This window comes from Tursiops truncatus, chromosome 1, assembly GCF_011762595.2.
Source record: "Tursiops truncatus isolate mTurTru1 chromosome 1, mTurTru1.mat.Y, whole genome shotgun sequence".
Classification (NCBI taxonomy): Eukaryota; Metazoa; Chordata; class Mammalia; order Artiodactyla; family Delphinidae; genus Tursiops; species Tursiops truncatus.
This window is the reverse complement of record NC_047034.1, coordinates 12,827,067-12,846,418: the sequence shown is the minus strand read 5'-3', so window position 1 is coordinate 12,846,418 and position 19,352 is coordinate 12,827,067. Positions and strand designations below refer to the sequence as shown.

At 38.0% G+C, this 19,352-nt stretch overlaps 1 pseudogene; it reads left to right on the top strand.

The window, feature by feature from the left end:
• The first annotated feature begins 17,879 nt into the window (after positions 1 to 17,879).
• On the top strand, positions 17,880 to 18,820 carry LOC101335863 (small ribosomal subunit protein uS2 pseudogene; annotated as a pseudogene).
• The last annotated feature ends 532 nt before the right edge of the window (positions 18,821 to 19,352 follow it).

The window sequence follows — 19,352 nt, the reverse complement described above, 5'->3', positions numbered from 1 at the left end:
TACCAACCCACTCTCCACATTGTGGCCAGATGGATCTTCTGAAAACATAGAAATCCTGGGCTCCTCGTCTACTTAACACCTGTGAATAGATGCCCATTTGCCCCAGAGAACAAGTTTAATAAATTTGTGTATGGTTTGTACAACTCGTCATCACCTGGCCCTGATTTCAGGCATCTACTTTCTGGCATTTCTACCCCACTGCTCACTCCCTTGCAGGCTCCCAGAGGCCCTGTGCTCCATTTCATTTTCTTAAATCAGCTGAGCACAGTCTGGGCTCCAGGCTGTGACACGGGCTGTTTCCCTGATGGGACCAGTCCACGTCAGCTCTGAGTGGCCTAATGCTTGTAATACACTGGCCTGCTTAATCAGGCCTCTGCCAGGGGTCGCATCTCTTTTTTTACTCATCTTTCTCCCCAGTGCTACCTACAAGCCTGTAACAAAGTGGCAACTTGGTGAATGTCTGAATTAAAACAGGGAGCATTTTGTCTATTCCAAAAAAAAAACAAAAACAGGATTCTAGTCTATCCCTCAAAGGGATAATACAGACAATAATTCATTTTAAAATGCTGCTGTGCACTTTCATTTTTATAGATGAAAATAATAAAAGTCATTATTAATGTTTGCTCTGGATGTTTCTATGTTTAAAGAAGCTCCAGGCCTCTTATATAAACATGCCAAGTGTCAGTCATTTTGAAAACTATAACCTGAAAAGGAAAAAAATATATAAAAGTCAAAATGGTAACTCAGCTTTACAAGCAGGACTTTAGATTTAAATCATTCATCACCACTGAGTGAAAAAATCAATAGAAGGAAGGTTTTTATGACTTTCTATTTTTATAAAACTACAAAAAGTCATAAAAAATATTTAGAGGTATGGTGCATTTTCAAAAGAGAAAAAGATTTGGAACAGTAGTAATAAAGAGAATAACTAGGAAGCTTCTGTATCTTACTGTAGTTAAGGCAAATGAATGAGTAGCTATTTACTTTGTTAGTGGAACTCAATGCCATAAACCTAGTGATCAGCCCCCTCCACGGCAGTGCAAAGCGGAACATCCCTGTATTTATAATCTGCTCTGGAGAGCAAGTCTCTCTGTTAACAGAAGCTGAATATTAGTCATTGTCGAGGTCTTCACGGTGCTGGGAAAGCTCACCACTCACACTCGCAGTCAGACAGCATCAGTAAGAAAGGGGCTAGCTGCTCCCCCCAGAATTCAAGGGTCATGTGTGCCATCCACATTTCCTCCCCTTGACGTCTTATCAGTCACCGGGTTCTGCTGATTTTGCCTCTAATGCTTCTTGATTCTTGGCCCTTCCCTCCACGTTCACTGCTACAATCATCTCTCACCTGGGCACCCACCTACAGTGATCCTTCATCCACTCTTAATACCCTCTCATCTATCATCTTCAGGGAAAGCGTAGTATCAGTTTAGAAACACAAGTATCATCTGCTTGGCTATTTTTCTCCAGCCTTAGATATGTTTATTTTCTTTGATGCTGCATGAAGTGCACCATCATTTTTAGCTTTGATTGACATCAGCTGAATATTCAGTTATGCCAAGATTGACGTTCACTTTAACTATGACACAGTTTAGTTAACCAGACTTTTATTAAACAATGTTCGGAAATAGTCATATTTGACTTAACCATAACGTTAGACTGTAGACAATTTATCATTCACAGATCACTTTTAGTGCATATATAATACAACATAGGTTAATCATTGGTAGAAAGCATTAGTATTGAATGTTTGAGGACCATATGAAGTGGTTATAAAATAGTCATGTTACATATTTCGGCACTTCATTTTTAGCCTAGTTGCTTATCTTTTTCATTAAATGCAACTTGTTACAGTTGCTAATCCATTACTAACTTAAATAAATGGAAAGATATGTCTGCAACTACCTGAGCTAATCTCTCTTCTTCTTGTGGTCACTGCATCACTGATCTGGAGGTTTGTTTCTCTTTAACAGATTACTCATTTCCTCTGTGTCCTCTCACTTATTCTAGTATCAGTCACATTTCAACAGCTGTGGAAAAACCTTCTTCCATCAAGACCACCAAACATTTAGTAGGCTTCTAAGTGCAGCCTTGCCCATAAAGTACCTAAGGTCTTCTACTATTTTTACTTAATAATTTACTGACACAATGTATTGGCCCCAGATGCCTTATTTTATGGATAATCACCCAGCACCCCATAACACTTGGGGTCTCTTCTGTCTCCAAGCGAGTTCCTGGGCCTGACCATTTGCTCAGGAGTTTTGGGAGATATTCTTTATGAATATTAATTCTAATGGCTCTGTACTATTTCTATTAGGATGTTAGAATTTCAAGTGGCAGGATGGATTATTAAGAGTGTGGATTTTGGATCCAGAATGCCAACGTTCAAATCCTTATTTGGTCATTTTTCAATTACTGCGGGGCCTGAGCAAGGCGCTTTACCCCGCTGTGACTCCCATTTCTCATTGGTAAAAAAGGCGGGCAGTAAGTAGTTCCTAACTCACAGATTTGGTGTGGTTATTAAATGTGTTAATAGTAATGTGCTTAGAAGAGTGCCTGGCCTCTATAAAACAGTATGTGTTAACTATTGTTATTATTGTCATTTTTATTCTTTCAGTACCTCCACTGTAATTCTAAATGCAAGTAGGCAAACAGACTTCTAAGACACAGATAGTTTTTAATCTAGTATGTGTTTATTTTCTTTAACTTTATAGGATGCTGTAAGGCAGGAGATACCGCAAGAACAGCATCATTTCAGTGGGAGTCCCAGCAGCTCCCCAAGTACACAGTTACTTTTGTCTCCAACCCATATGAGGTATGTACAGCTGCCATGTTCAAGAGCTTTATGATAGAAATGGTATCCTCTACAATACCATCCTGTTCATGCAGGCCTGAGGCCTGGATGCCAGTTCATTCTTTCCCCAATGCAGCAGCAGTTTCACTTGATAAATGAGGCCAACAAAACATTCTCACTTATTTTAGCTCTATTGTTTCTAAGAAAATAGCACTATAGGAGACAGAGATCATTCCAGAAAGACTTTCATCAGCCCCAACCAGCTCAGAAGCTCATCATTTATTCAAAATTTGTTTCATTTTGAAAAGAAATTCTGGTTAATATAGAAAATATGTTCTTGCAGGAAGTAGGGTAAATATTCTTTAGATTTAGTTAAAAACTGAATCTTACATATATACAAGTGTAGACCAATTCCTTCATTGGTCTTTTTAAGCATTCACTGGAAAGAATGTTCTTCCCAGACCTTTCTCTGCTTCTCCAATTCTTATGGCTCTATAATGTTCACGAGAAGTACATAATCAGGCTATAGGTAATGACCTGTGCTAACATATGGATATCTTGGAAGAAGAAAAACTTTAAAATTATATCACCAATCATTCACATCGAATTATGTGTTTTATGATACGGGTATACAAAGAGCATTCTTCCAACTAAAGACCAGAGGCTAACTAAATGGCTCATCAGTCAAGGGAGGTTTGATGGGACAGGTCCCAGTTTATCTATTGCTGCCTAACAAACTACTCTAAAACTTAGAATTTTGAAACAACCATCTTATTATATCACATAATTTTGTGCATCAGGAATTCAGAAAAAGCTGGGATGGATAATTCATTTGATCCATGTGGCAGTGATGGAGGTCAGCGGGGTTATTCAATTGGCAGAACATCTGAGGACGCTCCCTTAACAAGCCTGGTGTCCTGGCAAGGATGGTTGGAAGGCTATTTGCATTAGGGTATCATTAGAATTTTATAAGATAAAAAAATAAATTATATTTGTATTTATTTTTAGTCAGAGTTCTTACATGAACGCTCAGGTCTCCAACAGCAAGTATTCCTGCAAACAATGTGGGAAACCGCTTAGTTTTATAACCTAACCTCATTAGACACAAGAATCTCTTCTGCCTCACTCTATTGGTTGAAGTAATCACAAGCCCACCCATGTTTAAGGTGAGAATATACAAACGCTCTCTCTTTGAAAAAAATATCAAGGAATTTTTGGCTGTGTTTTAAAATAGTAACATGGGAACTGGAAAGAAATTTCTAGCATACGTAGGACAGTTTAGGGCAGTATACTTGAGTGGGCAGTCCCTCTCCAGGAAAGAGGAAACACAGGTCACAATTTGTTTGCTAAGAAGACCTGAACCTAGAGGTAGAAATGTATGATTGACAACTTGCCCATTCAAACTTCAGCCAGACATAAAACTTACACCCAACAGAAATGTCTGTGAATATTAACAAAACCAAAGCCAAAATCCAGAACTGGATAAATTGCTATGGAATTTTTAAAAGTGGTATGAAAATGATTCAAATAATTGCGTATTTTATTATCTCATCCATCTAAAAGGCAGATTAAAATGTGTTAAGCTGCTTATACTGAGATCTTTACAGTTACCTCTCCCCAAATTTATGTGCTTTATCAAATGTAACTTAAACTGGAGCACCAAACGTCCCTTAATGAATCTAGATGTTTGTAGATTAATGCAAGAGCTTTCAAAATCGTTTGCTATTTTTCTACAACAAATACATTTTTATTTAGGATAATGACAATTCTTTAGTAGGCAAAGCATAAAGCATGGCTTTATAAACAGACAAAGACTATATTTTAAACACTGAGAGTGAGTTTCAAGAACAGTGAAGGACAAGGACAGATCCCAAAATAGGGGGGATAATACTCTGTGGACCTATCAATTTATCCACAAGTTAATTAAATAGTTTCCTTTCAGTGATACCCACAGCTAATAATATCCACAACAGTAATATAATTTGCAAACTCTCAACATTTTGTAAATCTTGAATGTGAAGAACTAGTCACAGCATAAAATGGTTAGGAAAAAAAATCACATTGGAATTTTGAATACCCAGTTAATCCAAGTTAATTTATGTTATGGACATCAATATAGATGTATATAAACACGCATTTATATACATATATTATGGAATATTTATAATAGAATTTAATTTTTACAAATTTGTAGCTGTATATTTGTATACAGTTCCATATTTAATCTCACATATATAAGGTTCAAAAAAAACTGGGATTTCTTCTCTTTCTCTACTGTATCCCAGTGACAAAAAGGGTATCCAGCACATGCTAGGGCTCAATATGCACTTATCGAATTAAATCTGACGTCCCCACTGTATCAGACTCAGGTCACTAACACTGTCTTGCCCTTTAGGAAATTCATCATTTTGATCAATGTGTGTTTGTGTGTGTATATCCACAAAATATAGCTTTTCTTTTCCCTAGCCACTTTCCACTCCCTTTCATGTGCTGTTCTTTCTTCTTTTGTTAATTTCCAGTAATGTAAAATGAGAATTAATTATCCTTCTGCTATTTTTATTTCAGCAGTCCTTGAAGCTACATAGCTCAACTATATTTTCCATTTTTATTTAGATACTTGACCAAACCATTTAAATTTACCAGTTTATACTACTGCATAAATAGGGAACATATGCACTTTTCTGGATGTATAAAAAAGAATCAGCTTGGCTTTGCAAGTCATTTTAGGGATGAGGATAGATGTCCTCAGAAGAAGAAACAGGTTAAAAGGCTCTTATATAACCTACAATCACTCAGTCATGAGCTTGATATTCCAAGGCCGTTTTATACATTTGATAAGGCAAGTCTTTACTGAAGAGCTGTGATCTATTCAACACTGCTTTAAACATTATGGCAAATAAAAACATAAACTACAACTTCAAAGATGACATTTTCACATACATAATTATTAGAGAATGTTGTAAGACGATATATACAGATGAGACTTCAGGAAAATGGGGAGAATGATGCAGACTAGGAGAATCAGGAAAGATTTCAAGGAGGAAAGTTCAAGACCCCATCTGGGTAGAAAAGAGGCAGAGATGATAATACACTGATGCTTCAGTTTAAAATCTTATCACAATTATCATTCTCTTTAGGGGCTCAGGATCTTACAGCTTTGATAAACGTTAAAGCGATTACGTTTAAAAAGTTTTCTTTCAAAATGAAGTCAGGAAAATCCAGTTATGACTTTATGGTCATCGTCTTCTGTGAAAAAGCAGATTTCAGGCCTCTCTGGTTGCCTATCTTCAGGCATCTTCTAAGTGTCCTTTAGAGCCCTATTACGCTTCACCCTATTGCTACGGATTTCTCCCGAACCCATTCCTCTGGGCCAACTGTTGTCCATGGTTCTTGCTAAAAGACTCCCTAGCTCCCTTACAGAATCTCCACTTACTTCTTATGTAATCCTCAAACAGACGATTTCTAAATATCAGGAGGTAAGAGAAGATGGACCAGAATTACCCTCACTCTTACCACCACTTGCAGACCATGGAAATTTTGGAAAAACCACCACTACTCTTTTTGCTGACGTCATCTCGCTATTCCCCATGTCCCCTCCCCTCACAATCTCATACAGTCTATGAGAACTTTGGCCCTAACTAAGTCCTTTTCTCCACCTGAATTCACAGCAGCATCTCATTATTCATGCTAAAAAGATAAAAGCAAAGCATACCAACCTCCCACTGGTTTGCGTTCCATTCCTAGTTGACCACTGTTTACATAACACACAACACAACCTCGTGTTACTGTTTTAAATTCTGTATTCCATTTGTTTTCAGCACAATTGCATTCCCTTTTTACTTCTTTACTCCTTCATACCTAAATGTAATATACATATCAAATGCTTAAAATGTTTCCCTCCTACCTAACTTTGAACCAAACTCCTATTCAAACATTAAAATAGCACGAACGTCCACTACTCTGTAAATTCTTTGACGTTCTTGACTTGTCTAGAATTCGTGACTTTCTTCTCTATAATCATGTAGAATTTGGTTATGTCGGGGAGAAAAAATTTTCCCTTACCCTTCTAGGTTCCATTGGTTGGTCTGTTAATTAAATTGACATAAGGCAGATTAACAGGAGAAAAAAAATAATGTACGTATGGGAGCCCTATGAGCTCAACAAGAGGCTGCCCAACAGTCAGGCAATTGAAGCTGCTATGCCTTTCTGAGCTAAAAAGAAGAGAGTGGCGATTTGGGGCTTTGGAGGGAATGAAGACGATTCACAGGAAGATGGGAAGAGTGAAAGTTTGGCAAACAAATGCTTGTCGTGCCAAGCAGAGACAATGGGACACAGAGAGGCCTCTGAGCAAACAGGCACTGCCAAGCCCTGTCCTGCACCACCAACCACACCTACCGCTATTCCTTACAGTTCTCTCCGGTGGTAGCTCTCTTTCTGGACGAGGCTCTCTATATCTAGATTGTTTTAGGCAGTTGAAGGCGAGGTACAAAGCTCTTCCTGAGTCTTCTGGCTGCCACTGTTGTCGGCTCCACACAGTGCACATGTCAAAGTGGCACATCATGGGGAAGCTCTTTCTGAACACGTTCAATTACATGTATACTCATTTATTTGCTTGGGCTGCTCCCTCTGTAGTCAGGTGAACTTGACATGCCACTTGGGCCTTCTATATCTTTCAGTGTCCCTAGTAAATAGTAGTAACTCAAAATGTTTCCTGAAAGTTTGATTGTATATTCCATATACTGAATTTTTTTGTTTCTATGTGACATTGTCACTGGTGAAAACATGTAGTTATATCAGTTGATATTAGTTTCCAGATATTGAGTTGTATGGCCTGATAATACTCTTATACCTATTGTAATATCTGTAGTCCCACTAGGTACCACTGTAGGTTTCCTTCAAAGATAAACAATGCATGGGAATAAAATTCTATGCTCCCCTGTTTAATACCCTTTTTAGGGAATATTAAAATCATCTCTTTTATTTAAAATCCCCTACCCCAGCTGTCAGAGGAATAGAGAACAAAAATTCCACCAATGTTATAATTAACGCAGTTTGGTCTTTCTTTACTTTTCCCTTTCCATGGAGAGGAATCTGCCTCTATATCCCAAACAGATGTTTTACTCAGGCTTGTGAAACCACATTTCTGTAACTCTCCTCCTGGGCCCTATTCCCTAATGTCTGAGGCAAAATAATTTTCCAGGTTGCTAAGCAAGACTATTAAAAGGTTGAGGATTAATAATAATTTTCATAATTTTATTTTGTATATATTTCCCCCTTCCATCACTTTTATTTTCCATTTCTAAAATTTCAAATTTCTCATCGATGGATATACATATATATGTGATATATATATATATATATATATATATATATATATATATATCTCACAGATAAAGGAACACCATAGTTTTTAAAGATAACATGCTAAAAATTTCAAATTTCTTAATACCTGCATTTAACACTGCATAGGAAAAGGAGCTAATGAATATTATTGCATTTTCCAAGAAACTATGCAAAGATTGCCTAACAACAGGATTTGATCATAGAATCTATTGTGTCACATTAAATCTATGACTGTATAAGCACCACATTTTCTCCTTCTTATGTCTGGTTTCTTTAATACAAAATACCAATCTGTGGGGGAGATGTAATCTTTGTTTTATACAAACACTGAATATTTTATATTTCTTAATTTATGTGATTAGAAGAAACTGTTTCCTGCCTAGCTACTTTTTTTTTTGTGGTACGCGGGCCTCTCACTGCTGTGGCCTCCCCCGCTGCGAAGTACAGGCTCAGCAGCCATGGCTCACGGGCCCAGCCGCTCTGCGGCATGTGGGATCCTCCTGGACCGGGGCACGAACCCTTGCCCCCCGCATCGGCAGGCAGACTCTCAACCACTGCGCCACCAGGGAAGCCCCTAGCTAATTTTTTAATCTTATTGACTTGCCTCTTTTCTGATACATGGGCAAGTCAAGGAAATTAAATTGCCAAATTTTGTTTTTATTTCTGTTTGGTGACATTTAAACTTCCTCCAATGATACACTGTACAGATTTTCTATTCAGATAGAAGTCAAGGCCTCTTAGTCAGTACTCTGTGTTATTTTTGTAGAGATCATCTGCTTATGAAGACTCATTAAAGCACGAGTCAGATATGTTCTAGGGTATATTTTAAGTTAATTATGTTCCAAAGTCTTACCTTTGCTGCTTTGGGCATAAATTAAAAGAGTCTAGGGGGCTCCCCTGGTGGCGCAGTAGTTGAGAGTCCACCTGCCGATGCAGGGGACACGGGTTCGTGCCCCGGTCCGGGAAGATACCACATGCCGCGGAGCGGCTGGGCCCGTGAGCCATGGACGCTGAGCCTGCGCATCTGGAGCCTGTGCTCCACAACAGGAGAGGCCATAGCAGTGAGAGGCCCGCGTACCAAAAAAAAAAAAAAAAGTCTAAAGTAGTTTTTTAAAAAGTTTTTCAGAAAAGTGTTTTTAAATTAATTTTAAAATATTTTTCTAGAGGAAAATGCATCCGTTTGGAGATCTGACTATAAAAGAGAAATACTACATCTTGCAAACTCTCTATCCAAAAAAAAATAACCATGATTTTATTATGGCAAAGGGTACATTTCAAGGTCACTGCCTTGCTTTGCTTCTAAAGTTTTTTTTTTTTTTTTTTTGCAGTACACGGGCCTCTCACTGTTGTGGCTTCTCCCGTTGCGGAGCACAGGCTCCGGACGCGCAGGCTCAGCGGCCATGGCTCACGGGCCCAGCCGCTCCGCGGCATGTGGGATCTTCCCAAACCGGGGCACTAACCCGTGTCCCCAGCATCGGCAGGCAGACTCTCAACCACTGCACCACCAGGGAAGCCCTGCTTGTAAAATTTGTTTAGCAGCTAGGAGAAAACACAGAGACTCAAATTCTGGCTTCTTTTAAGTGACATTCGGTATAAAAAGTATTTGATCAGAGAGTGAAGTACAGACTCTACAAGGAAGCCACGCAATCTGAATTTGTAATGATTTACAACAAAACATTCTACTGTATTGTAAATGATATTGTTTGCAGTCTTTTCATTTTAATGTCACAGACCATATTTTCTATTTCAGAAAGAATAAGCAGTTAAATGCCAAGTCTACATTAAAATTCAAACTTCTTTTTCTATTTAGGAAACTCAAAGATTCATTTTCCTAGAGTCTACTGAGGCCCTAACCCCAGAGAGTGAAGATCAGGACATCCAATGGGTTAATCTTAAGTCAGATGGTTGGAGAGGCTTTTATCTCAATACTACTTTTAATTTAAATGCACTCGGATATCATATCAAATTAAATAAATTCATTAACACTAAAATAGGGCATTTTAGCAATTCACCAACCCAAATAAGGACATGTTCTAAGCCCTTGGTAAAGTCTCTCAGAAGAGGAGAAACTAATTAAATTAATACCACACGCTCTCCTGATATTCAGTGGTGAGAAGAGCTTTCTTGGTGGTGTGACTTTATAGATTGTTTTAGTAAAAAAAAAAAATCTTCCTTTTCTCCAACACCAGCTCCAAACCATCGTGATATCCAAAGTCTCCATAGAAAACTCTTAGGGTTTAGGAGTTTAAAGACCTCCCATGAGATGTAAATTTAGTTAATTGAATTGAGATCCAGTTTCTTGGCTGGCCATCAAGTAATCTTAGGAAAGGCACTCAGAGCCTCATCTTCCTCCCGTATATCATGTGGTCTATTAATGGTACCTAAGAATATGTTAGCTGTTTAGCTTTAAAATTCTGTGAATCTGTGCTAAATCTGGGACTATTAGCTAACACATCAAGAATGCCTCAGTCATTAGCATCATGGCTGAAACTGATTAGATCGGTTGAAGTTAGTTGCCTATGGAGGTAGTAGGGGAATGCATTAGTGACAGATATTACAAGAAATATTTAGCATCACAAAAGAAAAGCATGCTTTCCAGTTTGGGTCACAAAATGATTTAGAAGACTTAGAACCTTGTCATTTTATTGAGTTGTATATCTTAGAAATCTCTCTCTCTAAATATATTTTGATGTGATGATGAGAACAGTATTTATTCAGTTTTTCCTATAAGGCACAGACTGGATCAAAGTAAGTGTCCTTTCAATGAATGTATAATGGGATCAACCGGTCAATTAATATGAAAACTTGGATGAACAGATAGGCCTGAATGAGGAGCCTAACAGACAAAGTTGCTGGACATTTAACGACTCAGTCCTTGAAATAATAAAACTTCCAAGCAAGAAGCTTGCAGAATTATACGGCAATTTCAAAAGAGAGAAATAATTCACAAGAACATCTGGTATTGGTTGTAAATTAGAGAGCAAGTGAATTATATAATTCTCTAAAAATGAATGACAATAAATAGTAAGAAATAAGACTGACAGCTAAACTAGCACTAACTAAAAGTGTGATAAACTAGGATTCCACACCCCCACACACACTCCTTTTTATGCTGTGTATCTTCCTCAATCTGGAGTCCTCTATAGTTTGCCAGGTGTCCAGCTCACGTCATATATGCTAAAGTCCTGTCTATTAAAAATATTTAACAATGTTTTTAATGCTTCAAGGGACATGGGAACCTCTCAAAGACTTAAGAATATTCAACCCTGGAATAATAAGTCTCTAATTTTAGGGCCTGCAGAGCACCCACTGGTGGAGTTATTCGGTGCAGGGAACCCTTCGATGACCTTGAAAACCACCATAATTGTACACTTGCTTGGGCTGTTCTCGATTTGAGTGGTGCACGTGAATATTGGAGGCTCCTGAGCACCTGACAGGCAATATCATACATTTGTTTGTTTCACCAACAGAACATAGCATATAGTAGCAACTCAATTTTCTATTGATTCCTTTCAGCTTACCTCTCTAGCGCCCATGGAGCAGTGAAGCCGAGAGATCAGCAGTTAGTGACTGTTAAAGGGCTAGGTTCTTTTTCATGTTCAGTTACTAACTTTGAGGCCCTAGGCCATCACTTAACCTATTGCTTTTCTTTATTGAAAGTGTTTATTTATCAGAGTATTATAAGGAACAAATAAGAAAATGCATATCAAAATTATTTCACAAATATAAAGATCTAGATCTTTATATTTAGCTTGAGTTAAAATATGCCTGAATAATAATTACACTTTAACAAAATTAAATTCTAGAGTAGTATCATCAGAGCATTTTCTGTAATACTGCTGCATGTAGCTTAAACCAAAACAGAAACTGTATACCCAACGCAGGAGCGGTCCCAACACTGATGCAACCGGCACCAGATATTGCCACGATACCCGAAAAGACCACCAAATAAGGAATACCCTGCGCCCTCCCGGATTCACCACACCCCTTCCCCTTCTTTCCCTATAAATTCTGCCCAAACCCTCACCCGGGCGCGACTTCTCTGGCCCCTTTCTCTCGGACCAGTGAACCTCGCCCGGGAGCGCTTCCTAATAAAGCTCACTTGAAGCTTTCCTCTGTTTCGCGGTGCCGTTTGTTAAGATGCGACCTTACACTATCTCCAGCTAAAAACAACAGAAGATGTTGGGGGTGGAGGGTGCCGTTATGGAGGGTTATTAAGAAAAGCACAGAAGACCAGTAGAATGGAAAGAAAAGAGAAAGCGACAAAGTATGAGAAAAAACACTGAATAAGATAGCAGGGGAAAAAAGGAAGAGTAAGGACAAGGAGAAGCAAAAAAGGAGGGTGTCTATATGGAATAGTGGAAGAATATCTATTATAATAATAGGCTTCTTCCTCTAGGGATGTTTAAATTTTCCTTGCATAGCTGAGGCCAGGACCACAGAAGATTAATAAAGCGTAACGGTTACACAGAGGCTTCTATCACTTAAATATACTGCTTAAAAGAGAAAGATTTTTCCTTTCTTCTTGCAAAATGTAGAAATTCACTCATTTTATTTGAGTCCACAGCAACATTATACTGAAAATGCCTTAGCAATATATAGAAACAATCCAGTCAGCAATTTTTTAACATGTGTCTGATTCTAATGAGAAATAATGAAAGACATTATTAATTATTAAAATTATTATTATTAAAACTGTTAAAAGTTTTACCAGTTTGCCTGTGGTGCTAAGCAGTATTTAATATTTGATTAACATGAAAACAGGAAACCCATTTCAAAGATGTTTTCATCAATATTTGTGTGCAAAAAAATCACTGTTATAATATATTGTGAAATTATATTGTACAGTGATTACAGCAGAACAGCACAGTGGCTGCAACACAATTTCTGGAGCCAGATTACATATTTTTTCGACAGTGATTTGTTCATTGTGAAATCTTGGGCAAATGCTTAACCTTGTTTTTCCTTAGGTTCCTCATTTTTAACATGAAGGTTATAGTAGTGGTATTGTAAAATTTATATTAGGAGTCAATTCGTACAAATTATTTAGAACAAGTAAGTACGAGTTTTTGTTAAGTATGAGTTTTTGTTTTAAACTTATTTTTAAGGGAGAATATGCAAGAGTAAGTTAAGTTTGATTTTTATTTTATTTTGATACTTCAAGTGTCCTTTATTTTTAAATGATTCCCTCCTAAATAAAACTTAAAAGTCTAGAATATAAGAAACTAACTACTTAGGGTGGAAGACACACCACAACAAAAAAAGAAAGAAAAAACCTAATTATTTTTCAAGTACATCATACCTGCAGTAAAGAAAGATATTAAAAGAAATGATAATATTGTTACTACTTTGTATCTTTATTAATATTTTTATTCATGTGCATTTAAAGATTAGGCAGGTTTTTTAAGCTGTCTTTATCAGCTGCATGTTTGCAGCTTCTTCCTCATCAAGTAACTTGAATTAGTACATAGAACTATCAAATTCCTTGACTAATTTACTTCTCATTTTGTGTTGAAGTGTAATTACCCGATTTTCTTTTAAAATTTTCAGTTCTGATTAGCATATCAAAGTCTTTGGCATCTCATCAGATGTTACTTTACAAGAATTTTAATATATAAATATTGCAATTTTATAAAAAGATACCCTTAAAGAGTATCTTTCCATACTATTTTGGGTATACTAATAGCTAAATTAATGAGAAAAATGTAATGTAAGTGCTCAGGATAAATCCTTTTATAGACTACTTTAAAATACTCAACAGTACAAAAATTCAAAATAGCTGAAAAAATAAATTTGAAACAAACGCAAAATGCAAAACTTTCTCTTAATAAGGTCTCAAAGACACAAGCAGGCAAAGCAGGTAAAATCGTTGTTTACCGTGTACATCTTCCCAACGATTAAATCACGAGGTACCAATATTCTTACAAGTTCGTTAAGGATTACAGGTTAAAGAAACGCTGATTACAGATATATATGCAAAACATAATTAATTTCTGAAATGAGATCTCTTTACTGATGAAACAAAAGCTGCTGATTTCCTTCTCTTTTTAATCATTTGTTTTGATCTTGTGCTATGTACAGGAAGAAAAATAAATTTCCCTCTACCCTTCTAGATTTTTGGCTGAGACACTCCCTGTAATAAAGACCAATCGACAGGAGAAAGACAAGTTTAATAACATGTATACCTACTGTATACATGGAAGATTCCCAGAAAAACTGAGTAACTCTCCAAAATGGCCCAAGCCATCACCTTAAATACTATCTGTAAGGCCAACTGGCCCGAGGCAGGGGAACGCAATCAGACTCACAGGTTGCATCAGACGGAAACTTTCCGGACCACCCAGTTCCAGGAACTCACCTGGAGACTTTCCACCCGGCCCAGCCTTCCCGCCTTTCGAGGGGAGGGACTAACGGTCCCAAGACTGATGCAACCGGCACCAGATATTGCCACGATACCCGAAAAGACCACCAAATAAGGAATACCCTGCGCCCTCCCGGATTCACCACACCCCTTCCCCTTCTTTCCCTATAAATTCTGCCCAAACCCTCACCCGGGCGTGACTTCTCTGGCCCCTTTCTCTCGGACCAGTGAACCTCGCCCGGGAGCGCTTCCTAATAAAGCTCACTTGAAGCTTTCCTCTGTTTCGCGGTGCCGTTTGTTAAGATGCGACCTTACACTATCTCCAGCTAAAAACAACAGAAGATGTTGGGGGTGGAGGGTGCCGTTATGGAGGGTTATTAAGAAAAGCACAGTAAATGAAGCTAAGGTTGTTATGCAGACTTAAGTCTTCTTCATTGATAAAGAGTTTCTAGATTTGGAATCATCCTCTTTTCCTGGTGCAGAGATACTCTTACAAACAGAGGTTTCCCTTATAAATGTAAATCTCTCTTACAAAAGGGTAACTTCTACTACTCATTTTTAGAGCGTCTCCTATGTCTGCTGTTTCTTAAAAAATAATCAATTCAAAATAATCCTCATGCCCAAGAGGCATATTTTGGGATGACGTATTCTGCTCTCCTTCAGCTGCTACTGACTTTTCAATTATTCTATAATACTACTAACCTTTAATCAAAATAAAACTAAATAAAAGTACTTTTCAAATAAAGCCTTTAGGAAACATATCTGAATAATGTGGAAGAGAAGCCAAGCAAACTAAACGTTATTTAAAGGTGATTTTCTTTTTCACCCCTTCTCACTTCCTCAGCACCCAACTAAATTCGTACAAATGTCAAATTCAGATCCCATGGAATACAGAGCATAAGGAAAGGATACAGGGCTGTTGACCTGAAGTAAACAGACTGCCAGATATTTCTCCAGCAAAGACAGATGAAAATTTCAGATCAGCAGAGAATTGCAATTAGAGGTCTGCCACATTGGCAAGCCACATGCAAGTCCCCCCAAGGCATGGGAAGGAGAACGCTTTTATAGAGGGGAAAAGGAAGATGGGAGAGCTGTGGTAAACAGAGTCTATGGCTTTTCATTGGCTGAGTCCCTGTCAGGAAAGAAGAGGCATCTTTCTTCTTTCTGTTGGGCTCTGCTATGTTGCAGGACCTGACAGCTCCCCTCTTCTGATCTCCAGACTCTATTTAATTAAGGTTTCTGTTATTAATTTTTTACAGGGCTTAAATTCAGTTTTGTGAAAATATGCTTCCCCAGCAACTGGTATTAAATACTTCAAACAGACAGTGGAAATTCCCCTACTGATTTTCCTAATATTACAACTATCCCAAAGTCATTAGAATGCATATTCTACTGCCCTCACCCTGCTTTTGAACCCTTAACAGACTACCATCAGCATACATTATTCTGGTCTCAACGTAGAACATATTTCTTACCTTTTGTTAAACATCAGAAAGTTATCTGCCGAGCAATGATGGAGATTCTTTCTTCCACAGAATCTACAAACAAAAGTGAAAAGATTTTAAGACTCTAAATTATCCAGAATACTTCATAATGAGTTTACAATTGCCATTCCAATGCATTTGTTTATTTCAACATATATAAATAAGGTTATAGAGAAAACAGAAAAGTATATTGATTCAATCATATGACTGTATTTTCATCAATATCTTTTCCAATTTCTAACATCTCTGAGTAAGATTGTCAGGGTATACTCTACCTAATGGTACCTGGCCCACGGGGCCAAGAGCAAGAACTATAATGTGGCTGTTGCCTTTCTGGCCAAACGTGTGTTCTGTGTGATATGGTTATCTCTGCCCAGAGGGAAAACACCTTGCTTTTTTTTCTCCTTGATATACCCAAAAGGGGTGTTGTTTGCAATTCTTCAAAGGAAGGTTAATTTTCGTTCTTTAATTTGTATGTCAGTACCAACTGTGCTCTAAGAGACACTGCAAAATAGACCAGAAAAAAAGAGTGAATTTCTCTTTTATGAGCAGTATTTACATATCTGTTAAAAGAGTAAACAGATGACATGAATTCATTAATGAATGAAATGCAGTTGACCTTTAAACAATGAGGGGTTGGGGGTGCTGACCCCCTCCCCCATTTGAAAGTTTTCCTACTGCCATCTCTGACTCAAAAAACAAAGGAATTGATAAATGATTCACCAAAGGGCAGGAAGCTGACACAGCTCGCATAGACTCAGGACTCAAACTCTAGTTCTTTTGATTCCACACACTGTGATTTCTAATCCAACACAAATTTTTCTTAATTTAAAGATCTGTAAAATGAAAATACAAGTACGATACTTATTGAAATAAATCTGCATATAAGTGTACCTGAGCAGTTCAAGCTCGTGTTGTTCAAGGGTCAAATGTATTACTTTTAATCTCATAAGAGTAAATGAATGAAGGCATATTGAATAAAAACATTACCCTCCAAACCAGGTTTCTTAACCTAGCTCTGAACATCTTTGGCAAAATGATTTCTAACAGGACTATAATAATATACTCCTCATTTCATTGAAATACTTTATTTTGTTGTTTTTATGATTTTTAAATTACTTGCAACAGTTGCATAGGATATCTGCATAGAATTTTATAGAATAAATTAACTTGTTTCTTTTTTGGCTAATAACTCTGCTGAAATAAACTTGTTTTATATATTTCTTTGCACATATGAAAATAGGACATTCCCAGCTATGGAACTGATAGGGCAGGAAATATAAGAAAATTTATCTTTCACACATTTTAATTATTCTGATAATTTTTTACAAAGGTTGAACTACACATTAATATTTTTAAATGTTTGCAAAATTGTATAATGCTATTTTGACTTGCATTCACTTAATTACATATGAATTTATGCATCATTATGGTAATTTGTGTGTAAACTGCTTATTCATTTCTATGCTTATTAGATTATTCATATTTTTCAAATATATTTATAAATGTCCCTTCCCCTAATCCTAGAAATGCTGTAGGAAAAATAGGAAGTGTGTTGGAACTTGGAACTTTGTTTAGCACCTAACAAAACACCCTTAGCCCTGAGATCCACCCATTTCTTTCTTCTAAGAGTTACACACAGCACACAAGCACCCCATATACCATTTTTATAATCGTGTTTTTTTTCTCTTCTGTAGTTCTATTTATGTTCTTGATATGAATACTTTTTTGTTGTTGTTATATGTATTGCAGGTGTATTTTTCCAGTCTGTGGTTTGCCCTTTAGCTTTGTATATGGGGGCTTCCAAAATTAGATTTCTAAGCTTTTCCATACTACCCAGAGAGAGATCCATACAGCATTTTTCTGGGTTCCCAGCATAACTTAAAGGGAAACTTTCACAATGTCCAGAGCTTTTGATGTCCTACCAATTAAGGAGGATGTCCTCAAATTCCTTGCAGCAGGAACCCACTTAGGTGGCACCGACCTTGACTTCCAAATGGGACAGTTATCCAAGAAGGAAAAGTGATGGCATTACCTCTAAATCTGAAGAGAACCTGGGAGAAGCTTCTGCTGTCCGCTCCTGCCATCACTGCCGTTGAAAACCTGGCTGATGTCAGTATCATAACCTCCAGGAAGACCAGCCAGAGAGCTGTGCCGAGGTTTGCTGCTGCCATGGGCGCCACTCCTACTGCTGGTCACCTCGTTCCTGGAGCCTCACTCACCGGAGCCCGGCAGGCTTCCGGGAGCCGAGACTCGTGGTGGTTCCCGACACCAGGCCTGACCACCGGCATGAGAGGCATCTTCTGTGAACCTGCCTACCACTGCTCCGTGTAACACAAACCAGTCTCTTTGCTGTGTGTACACCGCCATCTCTGCAACAACCGGGAGCTCGCTCTGCGGGTCTGACGTGATTGACGGACGCTGACCCGGGAGGTTCTGCGCGTGCGCGGTTCCCTCTCCCGTGAGCACCTGCGGGAGTTCCGCCTACTCTCCACTTGTGTGAAGATCCTCAACAGGTGGTAAAGGAAGGGCAGGCCTCAGCTGAGAAGGCTGTGACCAAGGAGGAATTCAGAGTGAACGGACTGCTCCAGCTCCTGAATTTACTGCTGCTCAACCCGAGGTGGCAGCCTGGTCTGAAGGCGGCAGGCGCCCTCTGTGGCTGCCCAGCAGTTCCCCACTGAGAACCACAGTGCACAGCGGTCAGTGAAGATGCCACTGAAGATGGGCTGCAGCTGCCACTGCTCAGGCCACGGAATGGGAGGAGCAACTGCTGAGTGGTCCGCAGCTGTTCTGCAGACTCTAACCCAGAAAATGGAAATAAAAGGGATGGAAAATAAATAGTCTCTAAAACAATTTCTAAATTATGCTGTGAATTCAACTACGTTAGAAACCAGCTTGGGTCACCAGTTGGCAGTAAGCTTCCACTTTTCATTTGCAGGTAATACATAAAGGTATTCATGATAATGTCCATTTCATAAAAGAAATTCAACATTTATACAAATAATTTGCTAATTCTTATGATCTTAGCTACGTTTTAGTTTGTTTTTTCCACGTTTAAAGAAACGTTTAAAGAAAGCGATATATCTTACTCGTATTTCACACGTGATATCTTGCTGCTCTATTTAAAAAAAAAGAACTCTTTATAAAATATAAAGACCTAAGTAGCTAGAGGTATATCTCTTATTAATATGTAAATTGTAAAAGTTTTCTATTTTTTGGTTTCTTTCCACAGTATTTCATATGGAAATAGTAGCAAAAGAAGTTCTTTTTCTTGTGACTTTGTTTTACCTCTTAAAAGAAATACTCTCTGAATTATTTGCTTTTTTTCTCTGTTCACAGATTGATGGGCTATCTTCTGAAGCATGTACTCAAG